Genomic DNA, 6,247 nt, shown 5'->3' with positions numbered 1-6,247 from the left:
TCACTTTTCTGCTACTGGTTGCCACAGATATCTTCTTGAGACATGAGTTTGGACAATGTAAACGAAGTGTAATTGAAGTTCAAAGGAGAGACAAGAGCCCTGAGGCTGGCAACTTCATTCTGAAGCACTTGAATTTAAGTGTTTTTCTTCTGCCGGGAGAGCCAAAATACTAGTAAATATGTAGGCCATTTAACATTACCCAGTTTGAAATCCAGCCTAGTTTTCTTGAGCCTCAGATCTAAGGGCTGCAGGGATAGTGTGCCTCAGAATGACTCGAGGCACCATTTGCAAGGCAAAGACCTAGGGTTTCAGGTCACTGGTGCCTTTCTGGATGCAGAGAAGACTGCAGTTCCTCAGTGTGTCCACGAGAGGGCCGCAGGGTCTCCCCTCGCAGAGTCCAGACTGAGCTGAGACTTGGTGCCCCATCCATGCCTTGGCTGCCTGTGGTGTCTACTCTTAGGTACCTCGTGTGTTGGAGTACATCTGGGCATGCAGAGGCTGCCCTGATTCCAGAGGGAGGAATTTCCTATTTACTTCCCTTATTTTCCCTTTCACTGGTTCATTTTATGTTTAATAACAGTTGATTTGAAAAATGTACAAGTGGGGAAATCGAAGTAGGCCTGTGGGGCGTGTGTGTGTGTGTGTGTGTGTGTGTGTGTGTGTGTGCGCGCGCGCGTGCGCACATGCGCACATGCACACAGACCCATATGTACATTTTGAAGGTGGGGTATCAGGAAGTGGGGATAATTCTGGTTACCAATTCATGCTTGAACCTGCAGCTTAAGTATTATTTAATGTAGAAATTCAGAACTGGAAAAAGACCTTGGAAATAATTTAGCACCCCCCTCATTTATAGCTAAAGAAACCAACCAGCCTTTGCTGCTTGCAAGATGCCTGGAAGGTTCAGAATGCAGTTAATAAGTAGAGCTATTAAGGGGTTCGTGGTAAGATTTTACTTCAATATTCCATCCTTGCTCCCCCTTTCTTGGGCCCAGCCTGAGCCTTGACAGCAGCACCAAAGCACAAAAAGGCATCTTCCAGTTTTCTATTAAAAATGCTTGGCTCTCAGTTTTTTTTTTTTTTTTTTTTTGCGGTACGCGGGCCTCTCACTGTTGTGACCTCTCCCGTTGCGGAGCACAGGATCCGGACGCGCAGCCTCAGCGGCCATGGCTCACGGGCCTAGCCGCTCCGCGGCATGTGGGATCTTCTCGGACCGGGGTACGAACCCATGTCCCCTGCATCGGCAGGCGGACTCTCAACCACCGCACCACCAGGGAAGCCCCGGCTCTCTGGTTTGAATCCCATCTTTCATCTGTGGAGTCTTTCCAGACTCTATTGAACCAGAGGATAGAAAGATCTGACACGGTAGGAAAAATTTCCAGGAAGACGGTGGAGCGAGTAGAAACTCAGTCAAACTCCTAATCGCAAATTCTATCGAAATCAAACAGAAATTTTACTAAAGAATTTTCAGTAGCAGAGCAGACATCAGTCACTAAGGTAACTTAAGGGAGAATGCAGTAAACTGGAAAAATTAATGTGGACTCCCTGAAAAAGTTTCATTACTCCAAAAAGATCAAAGAGTGTACAGAAAACTTCTTAAAAATTAATTCTGCAAAAGAGCAACTGCAGGGAACCACGCAGAGAATTCAGAAACTGGTTGGAGCCTTTTTTCAAAGAAATGAAATGGACTCTACATCTTCTCAAGTGAGTGAAGGTCAGAATGAAAAAGAATGAAGGTAAAGAGATCATTGCAGAAGACAGACTGAAAATACTGTTTCAGCTGCACACAGCAGAAATGGCACTTAAATAAGTAAAAAGAAAACCTGAGCAATATAACCAGAATTTGAAGAAGCTGAGAAATGAAACATTTCGGGAAGGCAGACCTGGGGTGTAGAGTTCAGCATTGCAATTTCTGAATAGTTAGGCTTCCTGAATAAGCAATCAAAATCAAAGGCACGAAATCAATAATTAAAGATGCAATAATACATTTTCCCAGAACCAGTAAGAGATTGGATCCGAAATAGAGGAGTCATATGGTCTAATAGAACACGTATGAACATTTGAAGAGTGACTTCAATTTACAAGACAGTTCTCCTGTTGCAAGGACCATATGGTTTTTATCCTTCATTTTGTTAATCACACTCATACATCTTTTCTTTTGATCTTCACAACAACTGTGTGAGGTGGACAGATACTATTAATCGCTCATTTTATGGATAGAAAATAACCTCCGAGTGGCTAAATGATTTGCTCGAGGGATAGGACTAGTAAGTGAGGAGCCCTAGGTCAGGTCCAGGTCTTGCTCTCCAAAGTGTGAGGGTCTTATACACATTTTAAACAATACGGAAAACACATCTGCGATAACAAACAAAAAGAGAAGAGTACTTTTAAAAGCATGAAAATTAGAAAGACTATTGCCTTTTCTAGTAACAAAAAAAGAGCTGGGTGGATATGGAACGTTAGCACCAAGAATGAGAAAGAGAGAGAGAGAGATTGTTCGTTCTTGACCTTGACAAACTGCCCTTCGTGTGGGATGCAACAAAGAGTCATAAGCTCTTCAAGGTCTTAGAAATCTAACGAGTCACTCACCTTATTCCACTTGGCTCTAGGGACTGCTTCTAACGGAAGTCTGCGTTAAACACAGGAACCTAAGTAGATATGGTGGCAATTGACGCACCTACATTGACACATCATCGCCTAGAACCGAAAACTACTCTAAAAAAATAAAATCTGGGCTTACCTGGTGGCGCAGTCGTTGAGAGTCCGCCTGCCGATGCAGGGAACACGGGTTTGTGTCCCGGTCCGGGAGGATCCCACATGCCGCGGAGTGGCTGGGCCCGTGAGCCATGGCTGCTGGGCCTGCGCGTCCGGAGCCTGTGCTCCGCAACGGGAGAGGCCACAACAGTGAGAGGCCCGCGTACCACACACACACACACACACAAAATAAAATAAAATCTATTAATTATCCCCCCACCTCCAACTGTAGACTTGTGTATGTTGCATAAGGAAGTATGTGCAACTGCGTACTGCTGTGTTTTGTGGAGACAAGCAGCGCTGTCTGGAGTGTGACTCTGACTCTGGGCCCCTCTCTCTGAGTTGCCTGGCAGTGAGCCAGCTCTCAGACTCACTGTCCCACAGGACTCGAAGTCTCCAAGGTCTGGAAACTGCCGAGGCATCCCAGAGAATCCCCCTAGGCAGTGGGCACCTAAGATAAGAACCGCTTTGTGTACATAAATCCCCAGGTGAGGCCACTTTCATACACATCTCATAAAACAGAAGCGTCCCGGAGGTGCGTCCGAGCCTTCTGCGGCTCTTCTCCGTAGCACTTGCCTTTCACTTGCCCCGGCACACCTCTCCGCAGAACACAGCCCCGCTGACCCTGCTCCCGATGAGTCCCACCCGCACCAGGGGACACTGGTGGGTGTCCATCCTGAGCCCTTTACAGAACAGCTGTGCTGTCTTAGTTCAGATCCTGAGGAAATACATGACTTCTGTAGATAAAGGGACAAACTCTCTCCTGTGACTTGCGGTATGGAAGTCCATTTCAGCTAGCAGAGGAGAATTTACTGTTTCATCTCATAACACATATATTTTAGTTATTCCCACTACCAAACTGAACAAAGCCCTAGAGTTAAAGTAGAACGAGGATTTTCTGAAGACCTTGTATAATAAGTGAAGTGAAATATTAAGTGAAGTGAGTCAGACAGAGAAAGACAAATATCGTATGATATCACTTACATGTGGAATCTAAAAAAACAATATAAATGAACTTATTTAAAAAACAGAAATAGACTTGCAGACATAGAAAACAAACTTATGGTTACCAAAGGGGATAGTGGGGGTTGTGGGGGAGATAAATTAGGAGCTTGGGATTAACACGTACACACTACTGTATATAAACTAGATAAACAGCAAGGACCTACTGTATAGCACAGGGAACTATATTCGATATGTTGTAATAACCTATAGTGGAAAAGAATCTGAAAAAGAATATATATATACATAATATATAAATACATACATATATATAACTGAATCTTTTGCTGTACACCTGAAGCTAACACAACATTGTAAATTAATTATACTTAAATTAAAAAATGGTTAAAAAATAAAGTAGTACAAGGATTTTCTGAAGACCTGTATAAGTTCCAGCCATATCGCCCATTCACAGAATCTGAAAAACAGCTAATTACTTTTCTTACTATTTTCAATGGGAAAAATTTTTTAGATCTCTTTCTCCTCAGGTCTCCTGAATAATGGGGGTGTATTTTCTCTCCAGTGGCATGGAGAGGGCCCCTCTTCTGCTGACTTTATTGATTGGGTTTGAGCAAATGGTAGTGGTTTGTTTGAAGTAGATTTTTGTATGTGTTTGTTTGAGGTAAAATTCATGCCAAGAGACAGGTGAAATAGTCCTCTGGGTTCTCGCTGTGACCAAGAAGGTTTTATCTTTTTTTATTCCCCTTTCTTTCCTTTGGGAATGAAAATAACACTGAAAAATCTTAGTTGGCTTTGTAGTTGGTCCAATTATTGGAGTTCAAACAAATCTCATCGATGACATTACTGGGTTTAATATAACTCCATTTATATGATGACAAGGACCAGTTGTATTTAAAAAACATTTATTTTTGATGAAAACATAAATACTTCTTAAAGCACTCTGACTTTCTTTTTTCTGGTGACTACTACCTGAAAATATCTCTGAATACTGTCCGTAAGGGAAAATATTTTGGAAAAAGTGAAAAATTATGTGAGAAGGTATAGAAATCACATGCAAATTAAAAAGAACCAAAATATATAACCAGTATGTGTGTGTGTCTGTTTGTGTATCTATATATAGATATACACACACATATAACTATATGTATATATAATATGCCATATACTTTCTTCCTTCTGCTCTGCAATAGAGAACATTATTCTTGTCTTGTATATTCAGGAACACAATTAGTAATGACGTATTTCTAATGATCCCCTAGAAATCTTGATAAGGTTGACTAAGGGTAGGAACCTGTAATTAAGCTTTGTGTTGGTGGCACGAAATAAAGAAGGTGGCACAGGAAGCTGAGGGCAGGATCCACTATCACTTTCTCTACGCTGTGATTCCATGCGGTTCTTGCAAAGCCACCCTTAGGCTGATGACAGTAGTGACAAGGATGTTGAACCTGGAGATGAATCAGAATGCGGCCTAGAGACTGAAATATCAAGAGCTCTGCACCCAGTAGAACATGGAGGAAAATGCCAGTCAAACCTTTCTTTTTCTTTTTTCAACTTCCCCACATTAAAAAAAATTTATTTTTTTAAGTGTTTTTCTGGGAGGAATGATTAGAATGTCCAGGGTGGAAATGGGGAGAGAAAAGTGGTAAAAAAAAAAAAAAAGCATTTACTATAAAGGGAAATGCAGAAAAAAAAAACACCAAAAAACAGAATTGCTCTGTGGTTGGTGGAGTTCTTCCAGCTCTATCTATGAAAAAGACAATGGACAATTGGGGATTCTCCTTCCAGACAATTATTACTGCGCTACTACTGTGATCAGAAGCATTGCCGCTGTGGATGCCTTTGAAGAGAGTTATTATTGAGAATCATTTGTAATGGGATTTTACTTCTAGTTATGGAAAACTTGATAACCAAATTTATAATACAAATGATTAAAAAGGCCAAGAAATCTTTAATGGCAGAATTTGTTAAATGATGTATTAATCATAAATACCAGTATCTTTCTAACGCATGTGCTTCGCTTGGGCATATTGAATGTGTAACCTGTGATCTATCTGGACTGAAATAGGCCGTGTTAAGACAGCATTCTGGAAGAGACTTTTTTCTCCTGCCCACTACTAACTTGAAGTTTTACTGTAGTCATGTCTAGAAGATATTCAACAAAATTTCTTAGATTGATTGCAAGCATAATTCAACATTTATTAATCTGTTAGTGGGGAAATTAAGGAGTGGGCTGGTCCAGAAAGGGTATGAAAATGGAAGGTTTTAGAGTTGGCAAACAACGTTTATGTAAGCAGCTAGTTTAAAGAACTATGAAAGGTTGCAGTTTCATTTCGAAGGTCACCACAATATCTAGTCTGCATTGTTTGTTGGAAAGGAAGCCCACACAGGATGGCCTGAGATGACAGGCATGCAGACTCCCAGGCCCGGTGAAAGTAACACATCTCAGAAGCAAATGACAAGGGGTTGCAGTATGGCCAGTAATGGAAAAGCAAGATTTCACCCCCAAGTTACATTAGGGCTAATAACCAGC

The sequence above is a fragment of the Aethalodelphis obliquidens genome, unplaced genomic scaffold (assembly GCF_003676395.1).
Source record: "Aethalodelphis obliquidens isolate GAN/ISIS:26980383/991018 unplaced genomic scaffold, ASM367639v1 scaffold10, whole genome shotgun sequence".
Lineage (NCBI taxonomy): Eukaryota > Metazoa > Chordata > Mammalia > Artiodactyla > Delphinidae > Aethalodelphis > Aethalodelphis obliquidens.
This window is presented reverse-complemented; position numbering follows the sequence as displayed.